The sequence below is a fragment of the Staurois parvus genome, unplaced genomic scaffold (genome assembly GCF_062004578.1).
Source record: "Staurois parvus isolate SC_StPar_1 unplaced genomic scaffold, SC_StPar_1.0 ptg000106l, whole genome shotgun sequence".
NCBI classification, from domain to species: Eukaryota; Metazoa; Chordata; class Amphibia; order Anura; family Ranidae; genus Staurois; species Staurois parvus.
In genome coordinates, this window is record NW_028317902.1 from 2,685,655 (window position 1) to 2,704,203 (window position 18,549).

An 18,549-nucleotide genomic window follows, 5' to 3' on the forward strand; every position below is an offset into this window, starting at 1 on the left:
AATAGAGCCAGGCACCGCAGCAGTTCTACTGAGCATGGGCAAACATCCCATTGCCTTGGGTGAGACATCAACTTTGTAGCCATCCTAAATGCAGCAGACCTCTGATGTGCACGTGTGTGATAATACATGCAGGCTCCTTTTGGCTACCTATAGCATGCATATTGGAAGCTTAGAACCTTTTAAAACACAGATTCACTTTAAAGCTGACTGCCAGGCAGTAGCCATATGCATAGTTGAAATATGGGAACTGCTTAACCTAAGAGAGGATTTGTTTTCCCCCATCCGGTTGAGATTTACACAGCTCTGTCTTGTCTGGCGGGGCAGAAGTCTTACTGTTTCTCTCCTGACGTTAGTGATATTAGGACCTCATACACACAGGATGCTTTGCAAGCTCCCCAAAAGGCTTTCCTTCTGTCAGTAACGACGTGGCAGAAAACAAACTGGCGTTTCTAAAAACAGTGTAACGCTTTTTACATGCATTTACAGGCGTCAAGCTCTTGGGTGTTAATTATTTTTAATGGCCAGAAGAAATAATTATCTGAAATTCATCGATTCAATAAAATTAACACTCTAGCGCTAAATACGCCTAGATACATCTACAAGTGCTGTTTTTTTTTTTTTTTCTGCCAAAGCTCTGCTACTCCTGGACGCACTGGCAGTGGTTTTCTTTTCCTGCCTCTAAAAGCCCCAGCTACTAAACGCTGCTAAAAGTTTGTGTGCACAGACAGACTCTGGGCTCTGAGAAAGAGGCAAGTCCTCGAAACGCGTCAGCCTATTGGATGTCTACACTCCCTATTGCGGACTGTTACTCAGCGCGGTGTTGACCCAGCTGTTTTATGACGTGCCTTGACTTTATTGTCGTTTGTGAGTACAACACCTACTTTATTTCTTATTAAACATTTTTTATGGTAATGCACTAGGCCTGTGCGCCCTCTGTTTGTTCTTTCCTCATTGAAAGTTGCAAACTGCAAGTGCTGGGGTAAGAAATTAAACAAGTCACTCACTGGGGAATATGTATTTTGTTGTGCTTTTGCTAAAAATGCTGTGGGGGTTATCACTTCTTTAGGTAACACAGAAAAGAAAAAGTTACTATGGTCTCCCCTCATACCAGCATATCCTTTGACCCATAAGCACTGCAGCACAACTTATTGGTTCCTTGTGCAATTTATGCCGCTCTCAATCTGAGCTCTGCTGCACACGGTTTGTTCACTAGCTTAAATTCGGATACTTATACTGATCGCAATTAGAAAAAAATCAATTAATGTGTTAATCAATATAGACCATTTCTAAAGGCAAAAGATTAAAATAGACCTGTTCTACTCACCTGCTCTGTGTATTCGACAGCTTGGCTGTATGCACACATGGGCACACACAAAGCAGCTTGGTCCACCAATCATTCTTTGCTCACAGGATTTGACTGACCGCAGCAGGAGCCAATGGCTCTCACTGCTATCAGCAAAGCCTGTGAGAGAGGGGAGCGAAGGGAAGAGAAAAACTGCAGCCAGGGACACCAGAGAATTGATGTTGGAGTCAGGCAAATATTTGGGCGAGGGTGCAGCAAGTGGTAAAACATTCTTTACCTTCATGCAAGGAATGCATTAAGTTAAAAAAAAGTTTGAGTGTTACAACCAGTGTAAATTGTAACTAAAGGAAAACCACTTTTTTTTTTTTTTTTTTTTTTTGAGAATAGGATAGATTGGAGGTTTTTTATTGCTATCCATGCCCCCCATTAGGGAGATTCACCCTCTTTTTGTCATGTTTAGCATTATACTCAAAAGTGAAAGTAAAAGAAAATCCCAGTTTTCCCAGTGGTATACAGATGGCCAAAAAGGGTTATAACCTTCCCGTTATACTACCCAAAATGCAGAAAAAAAACACTGCATTGCGGTGGTGTACGGTGGAAAAAAAAGTACTGTGTGCAGCGCAGTGTGTTGCAATCCACTGCCTCACACTGTATGGTGGCCAGTTTAACTTTTTGAAATGTCTTTGACACTTCAGTAACATTTGTTTAAAAAAAAAAATAGTATACAGTGTGATGCGCCAAGATCAGTTATCAGCACTACTCTGATCCTGCCAGACTGCACTGCACATTAGCCACTGTGTTGTAATGCAGTGGCTGTTGTGAGCATACCCTTATAGCAACCTTCACCTAGGATGTTCCTATCCTGCCTTTTACTCCCAAAAAAGTAAAGGCACCTTTTTCAAAACAATTTCCAAATGACAAAACTAAAATACCCAATGACTCTTCCTTGCAGGCTCTTCTTTCTTTCCATGTTTTTTTTCGTCAGGAAGATAGCAGGAAGTTCCCACACATTATTGAATTTTTTCAGGATCTCATTAATTCATGCATAGCTCTGTAGCTTCTCTTAGCCCATGTGACACTAGACATTTTACAATATCTTGCCCTTAACCCTAACATGCGACTTGGGACACATAAAGGTTCCTGCACTACTTTGATGCAACTCGAGTTCCAGAGAGTGTAAAGTAGCATTAAAGTCACACTACATAAACAGAACTGTCACACTTTCCTATTCGCCAAAACGAATGTGAGTTTGGACATATAAAGGTTTTTGCATGTCTTTGCTACATGAGTGCCAGAGAGTGTAAAGTCACATCAAAGTTGCACTACATTACTAAACTGTCATACTTTCCTATAAGCCAATAAAGGCAAAATGCATAAAACCCGCAATGCTTCGGTTTTTGTGCGGCTCCATTGAAGTCTATTACTTACAAAATGCAATCTGCTGCGGGGGAAAAAATTCCCTGACCCTTTCCAAAAAAATGCACTGGCTCAAAACGCACAGATGTGAACTAGATCAATAAGAAACCATGTTAAATGGACTGTAGTATGCTGCTGCAGAATGAATTAGCAAAGGCATAGGTGTGAACCAAGAGGAAGTGGGGGCCACATTTTTAAATTAGTACCTCTCCCAATAAGCCTTGTAACAGCACCGGGATAAGGAGACTTCAAATCCCCAGATTAGGATACCAAGGGCCACAAAAGCTTGCAAACATTTCTTACACGTAATACTTTATAAATGGATTAGATAGAGCAGGACTGAGTTGTTAGGACCATTGAGTTGCACTAAATGCACATTTTACCATAATAAATGGGAATCCACCATACTCACTCTATCACCTTGCAATGCCATTCATTATCAGGGGCACCTTAACTACAGTTGTGTTCAAAATAATAGCAGTCAGACATCACTAACCTGATCAATCACTGTTTTTGGTAGAAATGATATTTCTACATGGCAAATAATTTACTAGCACATGTATTAGAGTAATAGAAATCCAACAGACCCAACAGTCATGACATGCATGCTGCTGATTCTGTGTAATTGAATCACTAATTGAAAGGGGCATGTTCAAAATAATAGCAGTGTGGAGTTCTATTAGTGAGGTCATTCATTCTTAGAAAAACAGGTGGCAATTATTGCCCTTATTTAAGGAAGGCAGCAAATGTTGTACATGCTGGTTACAGTGCATTTCTCTCTGAAATTCTGAGAAAAATGGGTAGTTCCAGACATTGGTCGGAAGAACAGCGTACCTTGATTAAAAAGTCGATTGGAGAGGAGAAAACTTATAAAGATGTGCAGAAAATGATAGGCTGCTCAGCTAAAATGATTGCAAATGCTTTAAAATAGCAACCAAAACCTGAGACTTTGAAGAAAGCGAAAAACTACCATTCAAATGGATAGAAGAATAGCCAAAATGGCAAGGACTCAGCCAACAATCGGCTCCAGGAAGATCGAAGAAGGTCTAAAGTTACCTGTGAGTACTCTTACAATTAGAAGACGCCTATGTGAAGCCAAGCTATCTGCAAGAAGCCCCCGCAAAGTCCCACTGTTGAAAAAAAGACACGTGCTGAAGAGGTTACAATTTGCCAAAGAGCACACTGACTGGCCTAAAGAGAAATGGTGCAACATTTTGTGGACTGATGAAAGTAAGATTGTTCTTTTTGGGTCTAGTGGCCGGAGACAGTTTGTCAGACGACCCCCAAACACTGAATTCAAGCCACAGTACACTGTGAAGACAGTGAAGCATGGTTGCGCAAGCATCATGATATGGGGATGTTTCTCATACTACGGTGTTGGGCCTATTTATCACATACCAGGGATCATGGATCAGTTTGAATACATCAGAATACTTGAAGAGGTTATGCTGAAGAGGAAATGCCCTTGAAATGGGTGTTCCAACAAGACAACGACCCCAAACACACCAGTAAACGTGCAACATCTTGGTTCCAGACCAACAAGATTGACGTTATGGAGTGGCCAGCCCAATCCCCAGATCTTAATCCAATAGAAAACTTGTGGGGTGACATCAAAAATGCAGTTTCTGAGGCAAAACCAAGAAATAGAGAAGAACTGTGGAATGTAGTCCAATCATCCTGGGCTGGAATACCTGTTCACAGGTGCCAGAAGTTGGTTGACTCCATGCAACACAGATGTACAGCAGTTCTCAGAAACAGTGCTTATACAACTAAATATTCATTAAGTGATTCAAAGGAAAGCAAAATCTTCAAACATTTTTCAGTTTATATAGTGAATGTTTGAGTTTGTAAAGAAGAATACAAACACTGCTATTTTTTTGAACAGTCTAATATTCACTTTTCTTCTATTCCAAATCAAAACATGAACTATATCAAATTTGTGTTCCTCTAAAAAAAAAAAAAAAAAATTGAATGTGTAGTGTTCCCAACGCATTTGTGTGTATGGAAATAAAAGCTATTAGAAGGATTTTGAGCTTTATTCACTTTTTTCAACACACTGCTATTATTTTGAACACAACTGTATATCAGAAACCTGTTGGCATTGGAAGTTGAGTCAATTGAACAGTAACCGACCGATAGGTGTGAATGGGCCCTCCAACAGACAACTCGAGTTGGTCCTTTTATATTTTTACAGGGGAGTGGCTTCCATAGTGTAAACATTGGAACTCTGTGATAGCTGTTCTTTCTGTTATGTTCATCCTTGTGCAGACCAGGTAGCGGTCACTGACCAAGGACCTCTGCCAATTACACAGGAGATCAATTCTCTCTGTGAAATCCACAGTGCTGGTCAGTTTAACAACTTGGTCCTGGACATGGCAGCCCAGCCTTGCCTTACAGGCCAAAGAGGGCCTGTCATTTGGACAGCCCAGCACAAGAGCATGCTCAGGAGATCCTGCAGGTTTGTTAACTCTGCATGTTACCTCAAGTATTTTTTGTCACATTGGTGGATATTAACACAGAAAAGGAAGTGCTGCCAGATTGCAGGCACTTCTGGTCATTGGCTTTTTGTTATTTTCAAGAAAGCTTCATGTCTGGCCAAAGCAGTTTTGAATTCCCTTGCTGTATTAACCTTTTGCCATCTTCTAGGAAGCTTTCCCATTACGCCAACACTTAAATCTTCTGCAGTATTTGCCCTTTGATCTGTAATACCACTATTATCCACTGAGTGCTGCTGTGGGACCAGGAAATCTGGTTTCATGCTACAAAAGCCAATTTTGTGTAGTTTTAACATGAATCTGAGTATTTACCATATTTCTTTGGGGTATTCAGAGTTAATTTATCATAGGAGAAACCTAGAGACTGCTATTGCTGACCACTCCTGAAAATGCTAACTGGTGGGCTGTCACGTTAATCCCTTTTACTTCGATCGGTTGAATCACTAAATTGCTAACATTTCAATAGGGGACTTTATCAGCGGCTATTGTACACAAGGTGCTATATCATAATATCTGTCATTTTTATTTAATGACATAAATATATTAAAATCACATAATGGTTGACATGTTTTCTATACATTTCATGTGTCTTGGTACAGCAATACAGTACTGTATACCCAGAGGCAACCCGGAAAGGATTATGCATGAACAACTTTGGTATTTCTGCATGTATTTCCTTTAAATTAGGGTACACCTTAAGTATTTCTTACAATGTCTTCCTCATGGATGAGGGTATACGGTAATAATTGGCCCATTCAAAAACAAATGCCATGTTTCTTACCCCTGGCGGTCAAGGCCACCGCTGGGTAACGTGGCAGCTCTCTGGATCCACCAGCATGGACACTCTCCTACACCGGCATTAATCCAATGACTTTTTGGTAGATCCAGAAAGTCTCCATGTAATGTTGTCCAGGTCATTCTTGTGAGCATATGAATGGGTCCCACCAGTGCCTTTAACCTTTTGGGTATCACCAGGTATTTCATACAAAGGAAGCAATACAAAGAGCCCTGGATACTTCTAGCACGAGTACATGGTACAGGAGGCACATTTCAGGAATATGAAATGTTGGGATGCACAGTGTTTAATGCACTTTCAAGTCTCACATGTAGGTGGCAGTAGTGTATTGTACAGTGATTTATACATCCATCTTTCAATAGGCTTTTCTCATTGACTGTTTTTTGTGTAATAGTTATGCAGAATTAATGGTGCCTAAACTTTGCACAATTTTTTTTCCTTTTTGATTAAATAAGCCTAACATGCAGGTTTCAAACGGTACGGTGTTGTCTGTGGTAGTGGTCATTCAAATGGTCTTGGAACGCTCAGAATATTTATTTTTTTAGCAGTGCAGTTGGAAGTATAACAGCACAATTGCAGGCAAACAGCTAAACCATTTTAATTGATACATGTTTACTGTTTTACTTGTAATTTTATGCAGCCAATCTTGTGATCTACACATCTGCCATACAAATGATGCGCTTATTTCCTGCCTCAGCAATGCAGGATATTGCCTCCTTTGCTGTCAGTCTGTTAATTTCTCTTTAAGATACTAACTTCACTGCCTCTGTCAAAATAGTGTAATAATAGTAGTAAAGCTAGACCTGGAAATAGTGAAATTTTATTTCAGGTAATTGTATAGCGCCGTCAATTTACGCAGCGTTTTACATATGTATAATACACTAACATCAGTACCTGCCCTCAAGACCTTACAATCTAAGGTCCCTAACTTGCATTCATACATACTAGGGCCAATTTATACAGGAGCCAATTAACCTACCAGTATGTCTTTGGAGTGTGGGAGGAAACTGGAGTACCCAGAGGAAACCCGCACAGGAAGAACATGCAAACTCAGTGCAGGAGGCGGTTGGGATTCGAACTGATGACCCTAGTGCTGCTAGACTAAGTGCTAACCACTTTGTACTATTATTGTACTGCCCACAGACTCCTGAATGTGAAGCCTAGTGGGAATTACAACCATAGCTAAACAGAATTAAAATTCCTTTGTCAGCGTAATAACTAAAATACTTATAAATTTACTATTAGCCTGGAGTTGCAAAATTCTTCGTAAAAATCTAGGTATTTTAATTATTATGCAATTTGTCTGGAGTTACAACATTCCTTTGGCAGTAAATTTATATAGGTTTTTTTTTAACTATTTGCCTGGAGTTGCACTTTCAGTATTTTGTATTTGTGTCAGTAGGAAGATATAACCCTGGATCCTCAAAATTGCCTAGATTGTATCTTCTGGATTCTGAAATGTTTTTTTTTTTGTTTTTTTTGTTTTTTTTATTTATTTATTTTCCCTATTCTTGCAGTATTATGTGGTCTGAAGCTTTGCAGATTGGACACTTACCTTAAAACTTTATCCCAATCATACAGTATATACTACAGCTTGTGCATACCTTTGCACTTGTGCAATCCTCAGGGCTCCTAAAACAAACTTATTTTTTACATTGGTGCTTACTTGGGTCAAGGAAAGTATTCTGTAGACTGACTTCCAGAAGTGGTGTGGTTTATTTTTCACACTTACTTTTTTTTTTTTTCTACTTGGCTGTGATCTTTTGTAATGGATCTTGGTAAATGAAACCTCAAATGTGGCACAAATATTTTTAAAGGGGGCTGTAGAAAGCAGAAAGAGGCTGTAACAGCAGTGATCACTGGCGGTCTTGTATAACATGTCTCCAGTCTTGAGTGTTTTCTGAAGCGTGCTATCCGTCCCCAACGACCTCTGTAGCAGTCTTTGATAGTCTCCTGTAGTCTCTGACCATCTCTTGTTGCATGTCTACAGCTTTCTGTAGCGTTACACTCAATGAATATTACGTGCAGCCCCTTAGTATTGTCATGGGCCTCACTTGGGGCCACCTTTATCAAGTAAGTTGGATATCACTATTATAGCTAGACACCTGTAGCAGTCACTCGGGCAGCCAGGGCTGCTAAATGATTATATAAAAAAAAAATAAAATGATATCATAATTATAGCTGGCCCCTAACTTTTTTGAGCGAGCGTCATTCCAAGTGGTTTCATTGTAGGGCTATGTTGCCTGGTTCACAAAATGTTCGTTTGGCTCGTGGATTATATTTCAAGCAAACCTCTCACCAACATGGGCTATTCATAATGATCATGCTATATGGACGTATATCATGCAAGTAAAGGCTTCAAAACAATCAGCTGAAGTAATTTGCTAATGACTGGTTTTCTTGTGAAAGACTGTCCCCCCTCTTCTGCAGGGCAGACCTGGTGGTCCTTATTTTAATGAGCAATTTTACTGATCATTAAGGAGTTGGGAAAAGGCGGGGCCAAGCCTGACTTTTAGAAGGGAAGTTCTTTGAGTGTTGTATTTAGCATTTTGCGCTGAGTTTTTGTGTAGTTTTCAAGGTGACTACTGCTGCATTTTTTTTATTGTGTCATTTGTATAGTCACATTTCCTTAGTTTTGAATTGCAAACATTTTTTTTTCTAAATGTTCCTAAATACTTTCTTATGTCATTTACTGCAAGCTAATTAACTCTTCCTTTTAGGCCTTGTTCACACTGGCGTACTACAGTGTATACCCATGTGAGGGCTGTGTTTCCCTGCAAGAAGATGTACAGGTGTTAAATGCAGGCAGTTCTATACATGTCATTTGGGATGCAGTGGCCTGTGGACACAGCTGCGGCTCCCAGTTTGACAGCCATGTGGGTTATTAGAAGCTGCTATCAGCCGCTCACTTTATTTAAAAAAAAAAAAAAAAAAACTTTATTTACAAAAGTTATAAACGGTGTTTTTTTTTTTTTTTTTTTTTTTTACCACGCTCACCTTTTCATATAGTACAAAATCATACAGTGGCAGAGCAAAAATAGTCTGATACAGGAAATGCTGCAGCGCAAACAAGTACACATAAATGAAAAATAAATAATTGAAACAAAATGTCATTCAAATTGTGACGGCTCTGAAAGCTGAATGTTCGCCTGGGCAGGAAGGTGGGGAAAGTGCCCTGTATTGAAGTGGTTAAAAATCTATACATTGTATATCTGTCATAAGAATCTAACAATGCCGTACTGTATGCTCTGGTCCCAGATTGTTTATACCCAAACAGAAATATTTGTTGATGGAAGATCATTTTCAGAGGGTGATAATGAACACTTGCTTTTAATTTGGGCATTTTTATATTTTTTACTTATCTTGTGTGAGAGGAGAACTGTGTCTTGGGAACGTCTACCACCATCAAATTGTGAATCCATAGGGACATTTCAGGTTGACATTTTTGAATAACAGCTATCTGTTTGAGTGACTGACCATAAAAACCGCCAACTGCTGCTCTCCACGATTAATGGCCTCCTATACTGAGGTCATAGGGAATCTCTGCACTATTGTGCCACTGACTCACTCTTCTGAGTCAGACTGGTCCTTGCTGCATTAATATAAACTTTTCTGTAACTTTCAGAAAGTCGGGAAAGGTGACATGGCTCGTAATCTCTCTAGGCACCGCTCTGATGACACTGCTCTTTAATCTGGAAAATGATCCCACAAGACATGAAGCCATCTGCTTGTGCTCTGCCCCCTCCTCTTCCAGCTCAGATACTTCACGTGGGCTTCCCAAGGGAGCAGTTTGTAAATTAATGTGTTATGGTTGCAGTGGGAGTTATTTGTCTCTCTGTGTTTTGTTAACTGCCCATCTCTGCTGTGTGCACATCATTTCCCAGATCCCCTATGGGACAAGTTAAAACCGAAGAGGGTAAGTGGGCTGTCTGATTCCTGTATACCAGCCCTGTCACTGTTCGTCTTCTTTGTTCCCCCCCCCTCCACCACCAGCACACGCTGTCATCTGACAAAGAAATGCAGGGATTTGGGCCAGGAGAATGCTACTCCTGGGGGATCCTCTCCTCTCCAACTAATTGAATTATGGGTTTGGTGTCAGTATGGTTGGAATACAAATCATATTGAAGAGGGAGGAGGGAGGAGTGATAAAGGATATGGCTCAGTGGCCATTTAGGACTGTGCTGGCCTTACGTTGCTTCAGATCATAAAACATCTAAATGTTTAGTTACAGGAAGATTCAGCTGTAGATTATTTTACACATTTACTGATCTGTTGGTCTGCCTCGTCAATTATTAGTCTCCATGCCAGACTGTTGGCAAAGGGATGCTGAGTTCTCACTATGTAGGATCGTATATCCTGCCCATTCATTAATCTTGCATAGTGAATAGATATAAATAGCTGTTTTTGTACCCTATTCCTGCCCTGACCAATTTTCAGCTTTCAGTGCTGTCGCACTTTTTTCTTTTTTTTTTTTTTTTTTCACACAAATAGAGCTTTGCTTTCATTGTATTTAATCACTGCTGGGTTTTTATTTTTTGCACTATAAATGAAAAAAAGGTTTTCTTTGTTTTTATAAAAGTTTGCAAAAAGGTAATTTTTTTTCTTCACTGATGTTTGTTGATATGGCTACACTGATGAGACTGCACTGTCTGATACTGATAGGAGGCACTGATGGGCACTGATAGTCGGCAGTGATATGCAACACAAATTTGGCAGCACTGATGGGCGTTTTTGGGGCTGCACTGATAATCTGTGCCCTGATTATAATTGTAGATGTCTTCTTTGATAGTTGCCAGTTATTGGCAGTACTTTCTGCACATTGTGACAGTGTTAGAAAAGTACTGCCAATAACCGACAGGTGTATTTACATGGTGATCAGCTGTGATTGTGGACACAGCTGATCACGTGGTAAAAGGCCACTATGATTGACCTTTTACCATGTCATGTGAGCCACATTATCCAAAGGACACAGCGATCAGAGAATGCTGGGGCCATGTTCTGGGAAGATGTCAAATGATGCCCTCCCAGAACTGGATGACTGTGCTGTAGCCCTCATTCGGCTATAGCGCAGTCAAAAAGTGGTTAATTACCCTTCAAATATGTCTCCACTATTGCAGTCAAATTTTAAGAAATTGCCACTATAGGTTTGGTATGTGTTCCCATTCACGCAACACATCTAAAACCAATTATAAATATACTCTCACCAGCCACTTTATTAGGTACACCTTAGGGCTCGTTCACACTTGGCTGTTTTACCAACGCTTGCCAAACGCCCCTATAGCGTTTGGCAAGCGTTGGTCCGGCGTTTGCTGAGCGTTTTTTAACGCTCGGCAAACGCTGCATGCGCGGTTTAGCGGCGGTTGCTAGGCGTTTGTCGAGCGTTAACGCCCCACAAACTCCTATAATGCAGTTTGAGTGGTGTTACCGCACCGCAAACGCCGGCCGGGCGTTTGCGGAGCGGCACCATAGACGAGAATAGGAGGCTTCAAAGCCTCCTGACTCGACCAGAGGCGTCCGTTTTGCCGCGAAGCAACGCAAACGCTCCCATTAAAACAGCACCATGTGCTGTAATGTGCAGAATTGGCAGAGCCGTTTGGGAAGCGGTAAAAACGCTTCCCAAACGCCTCTCTGCCGCCTGCACACAAGGCTAGTGTGAACGTAGCCTTACTAGTATCAGATTGGACCCCCTTTTGCCTTCAAAACTGCCTTAATTCTTTGTGGCACAGATTCAACAAGGTGCTAGAAACATTCCTCAGATTTTGGTCACTATTGACATGAGTTACTGTTGCCTTTCTATCATTTCGGATCAGTCCGCCCATTCTCTGACATCAACAAGGCATTTTTGTCCACACAACTGCCGCTCACTAGATATTTTTTCTTTTTCGCACCATTCTCTGTAAACCCTAGAGATGGTTGTGTGTGAGTATTTAAAAAAACTGCTGATCTACTGGGATTTTCAGACCAGCCTGTCTGGCACCAACAACCATGCCACATTCAAAGTCACTTAAATCCCCATTCTGATGCTCAGGTTGATCTTCAGTAAGTCTTTTTCAACACCGCTGGATGCCTAAATGCACTGAGTTGCTGCCATATGATTGGCTGATTAGCAGTTTGTGTTACCAAGCAATTGAACAGGTGCACCTAATGTGCCCGGTTTCATTGGAGCAGGTTAATGCATATGACTCTATAGGCAGCTTGAAACTGTTAAGAGTAGCTTTCATTTGAAATTAGGGAACAGATTGAGGGATCTTTTTTTTTTTTATTAAAAATTAACACTTTTAACCCTTTGCTAGGACAAACGGGATGCATGTCTAGTTTACAACGGATGACAACTTGCTGCATAGTACAGACAGAGTTGGTTATGATAAAGATAAAAAGGGGAGCTGCTATTACCTGCCAAAGGATTTGTAATATTGTCCATGCAGTTACTAAATTTTTTTCAACACTGCTAGACTGCAAAACCAAAACCTGATTTTTTGCTACTAAAGTTATGTAATACAGCCTGGAGCTGTGAAGGAGTAGCAGCAGTCTAATAAAGTTTGTTGTTTTCTCAGCTTGTGTCAGCATGGTCTTTGTGTATATATGTATGTACAGTGTGTGAAATAGAGAGATAGAGATATAGATGGAGATGTAGATAGATATAAATAGTTGTGTTCAAAATAGCAGTCAGACATCACTAACCGGATCAATCACTGTTTTTGGTAGAAATGCTATTTCTACATGGAAAATAATTTACTAGCAGGTGTAGTAGAGTAATAGAAATCCAACAGTCATGACATGCATGCTGCTGATTCTGTGTAATTGAATCATTAATTGAAAGGGGAATGTTCAAAATAATAGCAGTGTGGAGTTCTATTAGTGAGGTCATTCATTCTTTGAAAAACAGGTGGCAATTATTGCCCTTATTTAAGGAAGGAAGGCAGCAAATGTTGTACATGCTGGTTACAGTGCATTTCTCTCTGAAATTCTGAGGAAAATGGGTCGTTCCAGACATTGTTCAGAAGAACAGCGTACCTTGATTAAAAAGTTGATTGGAGAGGGGAAAACCTATAAAGATGTGCAGAAAATGATAGGCTGCTCAGCTAAAATGATTGCAAATGCTTTAAAATGGCAACCAAAACCGGAATGATGTGGAAGAAAGTGAAAAACTACCATTCAAATGGATAGAAGAATAGCCAAAATGGCAGGACTCGGCCAACAATCAGCTCCAGGAAGATCAAAGAAGGTCTAAAGTTCCCTGTGAGTACTGTTACAGTTAGATGCCTATGTGAAGCCAAGCTATCTGCAAGAAGCCCCCGCAAAGTCCCACTGTTGAAAAAAGACATGTGCTGAAGAGGTTACAATTTGCCAAAGAGCACATTGACTGGCCTAAAGAGAAATGGCACAACATTTTGTAGACTGATGAAAGTAATTGTTCTTTTTGGGTGTAGTGGCCGGAGACAGTTTGTCAGATGACCCCCAAACACTGAATTCAAGTCACAGTACACTGTGAAGACAGTGAAGCATGGTTGCGCAAGCATCATGATATGGGGATGTTTCTCCTACTACGGTGTTGGGCCTATTTATCGCATACCAGGGATCATGGATCAGTTTGAATATATCAGAATACTTGAAGAGGTCATGCTGCCTTATGCAGAAGAGGAAATGCCCTTGAAATGGGTGTTCCAACAAGACAACGACCCCAAACACACCAGTAAACGTGCAACATCTTGGTTCCAGACCAACAAGATTGATGTTAGGGAGTGGCCAGCCCAATCCCCAGATCTTAATCCAATAGAAAACTTGTGGGGTGACATCAAAAATGCAGTTTCTGAGGCAAAACCAAGAAATGGGGAAGAACTGTGGAATGTAGTCCAATCATCCTGGGCTGGAATACCTGTTCACAGGTGCCAGAAGTTGGTGCAACACAGATGTACAGCAGTTCTCAGAAACAGTGGTTATACAACTAAATATTAAGTGATTCAAAGGAAAGCAAAATCTTCAAACATTTTTCAGTTTTTATAGTGAATGTTTGAGATTGTAAAGAAAAATACAAACACTGCTATTTTTTTGAACAGTCTAATATTCTAAAACAACCCCACACCAGAATCCACCCTCCACAAAACTTTACACTTTGCACAATGCAATAAGGCAAGTACTGTTCTCCTGACAACTGCTAAACCCAGACACGTCCATCGGATTGCCAGACAAAGCGGGATTCGTCACTTCAGAGAACATGTCTCTACTGCTCTAGAGTCAAGTTGTGCAGTGCTTTACACCACTGCATCTGACACTTTGCATTGCACTTGGCAATATAAGGCTTGGATGCAGCTGCTCAGCTATGGAAACCCATTCCATGAAGCTCTCTATGCACTGTTGTGCTAATCTGAAGGCTGCACGAAGTTTGGAGGTCTTTAGCTACTGACTCTGCAGACAGTTGGTGACTTCTGCACACTGTGCGCTTCAGCATGCACTGACCCCGCTCTGTCATTTTACGTGGCCTACCACTTCGTGGCTAGGTTGCTGCTATTCCCAGTTGAATCCAGTGATTTGGAGGTGTCGCAATACTTTTTGACAATAGTTTTTTGTGCAGATAGATATAATTACACAAATATAACTACCGTACTATGTCAAAGTTACTTTTCAATACAATGGAGCTTCCTTTGGAACAAAAAGTATTGTCTTGTTCAGTCACATATCCCAAAATAAGATTATTACTTGCTTTAGGTCAGTGGACAGATCCATACAACTCATTCCTTTATGCCCCAGTGGGCAAAGGCACATTTAGAACCAATGACATATAGTGCAGACATAGTCTGATATTGAAATTATGTAGATTTTAGACCACATACAGCATATGTTGGTCATCATACATTCAGGTGTATGTAAGCCATGGCTTCCTTGGAGTAGGGTTTGTAAGACAACTTTCACTTTGTTCATTCTACTTACAAATTATTATCCAATTCCTTCATATTTGGGACTGGAGGGCAGACTATAGGAAGTTTACTATCCAACCAAAACATTGCCTGGAGTTCTTGGGCCAAATCACACCCTAAACCAGAATTTTCCTTCCTCAGGAAATATTTGCTTCCTCAAGGTCCCTTATGAGGACCCTCAGGCCAAAATAGCATCCCTCAGCTCACTTCTTCTGCATGAGGGTTCTGGGCTTTATGGTAACCGCCTCCTTTTTTTTTTTTTTTTTTTTTTTTTTTTTTTTTTTTTTTTTGGGAAATTCCCTTTGCCCAGTTTCATTCTGGATCTTTTTAATCCAACATACAATCTGGGACTAGCAAATCCAGTTCTTCTGTCCAGCCAAAGATCTCCCTGAGATGGCGGATCCCCAATCCTGTCCTAGATTAAGAAAATGCTTTTCTTCACTTGCCCTGGAATCTGGTTCCAATAGATGCTAGCCTGTATAGCCTGGGGCAGAGTTTGCAGTTCCCTGATTGTCAAGGTACCGTATTTTCCGGCGTATAAGACGACCCCCCTACTTTTCCTGTTAAAATATAGGGTTTGGGCTATACTCGCCGTATAAGACTACCCCCCTCTTCCAACCAATCACGGCAAGCAATGTACCAGTATTTTCTGTGCACACTGCATACAAAGCCTGCTTGGATTGGGTGGGTCAGCTCTCCCTGCCTGCCCAGCCCTGCCTGTCTCCAAGATACCATAAATTGCACAGAACTGCCACAGACATTATAATATTAATAATTACCGTATCTCATAGAAGTTAAGGGGACAAGGTCGGATGCAGCAGTACCATACCGGTACTTCCGAGCTGACACTTCTGCACATGTCTAGGGCAGCAGTAGACGATCACTGATCACCATTCCTCGCAGAACTGCATGAGACGTCGGATGCAGCCGTTCAGTGCTCGATTGATCGTGACTGAAACTGTGACATGCGCAGAATCACTGTGTATCTCTTCTCTGCATATCACAGTTTCAGTCAAGCTCAATCGAGCACTGCTGCATCCGACGTCTCATGCAGTTCTGCGAGCTACGGTGATCCGCGATCGTCTACTGCTGCCGAAGACATGCGCAGTAGCGTCAACCCGGAAGTACGGTAAGGTTTCAGCACAGCACCCGGCGTATAAGACGACCCCCGACTTTGTAGACGATTTCCAGGGGTTAAAATGTCGTCTTATACGCCGGAAAATACGGTACTTGGTTCTAACTGGTCAAAAATACATTCTGGATATGAGAGCCAACAGATAATCTCTACATCATTTGACCTCCCTCTTGCAAGGTCACCCAGCCAAGTTACAGTTGAACAATGCCACAGCAGCATTACATAAACCGTCAAGGGAACTTGACTCAAGGTACCCTAAAAGAAACAAGTCTGATACTCTTCCTGGGCAAAAACAAAGGCTGCATTCACACTTGAGCGTTTTATAGCTTGAAGCTCTAAAAAAGCTGAAATGTAAAAAAAAAAAAAAAATCAATTCTCTATGGTGCCTGTTCACACCTGATTGCGTGAACAGGCACCATAGAGAACAATTCATTTTTTAAGTTTAAGCTGTTTTGGAGGTTCGCGCTTCAAGGTACAAAACGCTCAAGTGTGGGTGCAGCCTAAAGGGGTGAGAGTTAGTGTGCTTAGCAGATTCTTACAACCTAAATACTGCTGTAACATGATTCCAAGCCCTGGTTCACACTGAATGTGATTTTCAAAGTGGTATTACTTGCTCCCATTTAAAGTGTAACTTTAAAGTAGCACTGATAGTCATTGCCATTTACTTTTTTTAATCTATAAGAGTTAAATCGCACTTAAATGGTGAAAAAGTAATGCAGGAACTATTTTTGAATTTGCGCTTCTTAAAATCGTACCTATTAAGACCGTGCCACAGATATATATTAGACGCAATTTATTTATTTATTTATTTTTTGTAAATCTGAAGTCGCAATGGTGTGAACAGGGCTAAAAGTAGATATAGCCTTTAATAGGAAGGAAGTTTTTTTTTTTTGTTTTTTTTTTTTCTTTTTCTTTGAGGGCCTAATGCTACTTTAAGAAAACTTGTGCTGAGGGAAATATGAAGGCAGACATTGCTGACCTGTGTGTGAGCATGTTACTTGTCATGTCCAGGGGTGGACTGACCATTTAGTCACTGTGGCACTGCCTGAGGGCCCCATGAGATGCCCATGGTACTTTTTTTTTTTTTTTTTTTTTTCATAGGCCTTTTTGGGTGTGGTTTGAGTGTGAGAGGACACGGGCCCTATGATTTGCCTTTGCCCGGGGGCCCCATTAGTTGTCAGTCCGCCCCTGGCCATGTCCCATGGTAATTCAGAACATAATTATTGATCTGGAAGAAGTATGTAGTCATTAAAGTCAGAGCTTCTGGTTAGAAATTATTTGTTGAATCAACAGAACAACCAAGCGACTAGCAATTTCTTTTTATCTGCCTGGAGTTCAGCGGTAATGAGTTAAAACGGCAAGTGAAAAGCCTTCAGATGTGAATGGGCACACAGATTTAATTTACCAAACATTGGCTGGGTGTGAGGAACCTGTGGCTCTCCAGCTGTCCTGTATCTACTGGCATCCAAGCAGTGTTGGGAATTGTAGTTTTAGCAGTAGCTGGAGAATCACAGGTTGTTGTTAGCCCCTTGAGTTTCACGCCGGTTCCTCTCTGCCCCCATATGGAAGGCAATCTGCCTTGTAACTCCTTGACAGCAGCATTTCTTCTGGAACAAATGCTGGTGCCATTCCCTGATTTGTCATCCTTAGATTGAAGATGTAAAGACTTGTTATGCTGGGGGGGGGGGGGGTTAGGCTAACCTCTTGCTGGGCTTTCCATTAACAGATTGCAATGCAGTCTTTACTGGCATTGACCAAAGTTTATAGGAATCATAACTGTCTGCAAAATGTCCTTGGCACATAAGGAGTTACACCCCCCCCCCCCCATGCGGTCTGCACATTGCAACCTGTGGCAATAATTCTGCATGCGGGTTTATTGCCAAGCTCTTAGCTGCTAGTATTCAGGTATGTAAATGAGAAACCGGAGCAGACGTGTATTTGCATAAAATAACAGCACCATTTAGAAACATCTGTCACCAGGGAAGTCTGTAGAGACAGAGCTGCTTTATTGTTTATCAGGGCCACATCGGTCTCTTCAATCCATGTACCCCTCCTTCTGCTCAGCTGGGGAAAGCACGCGCCAGGGGCAAAATGATTTGGTATAGGAAAGTGCAGATCTTGGCAAGGAATCCTACCGCTAAATATGGACATTAGAGTGGCTGTGAGCTGCTAACTAAAAAAAAAAAAAAAAAAAAAAACACCCAGGAATAACTGTTTGTCTGTTGCATTCTAATATAGTTGTGTTGCTCAGCACATTACAGAGTACATAAGGTCACTAATTGAAGTCCCTGCCCTAGTGGAGCCTGAAGGGTTGTATCCCTATTGGTTTATGCATTTGCATAGGTTTCAATGTCTTTTAGTCTCTTGATCTCCAACAGTCCTGCTTTTCTTGCTGGAGAAAGCGATTGGACAGGTTGAAAAAAACTTTTGTCTAGTCTCTTGTATTTTGTCCTCGCACACCTGCTCTGCACAACATTTTACCTTGATTT

The 18,549-nt window shown here is 41.1% G+C and overlaps 1 protein-coding gene across 1 annotated transcript in view; it reads left to right on the forward strand.

Moving 5' to 3' along the window:
- The window catches only part of ACBD6 (acyl-CoA binding domain containing 6), a 110,348-nt gene that overhangs the window by 25,775 nt on the left and 66,024 nt on the right, over positions 1-18,549 (forward strand). The gene's annotated exons all lie outside the window — the stretch shown is intronic.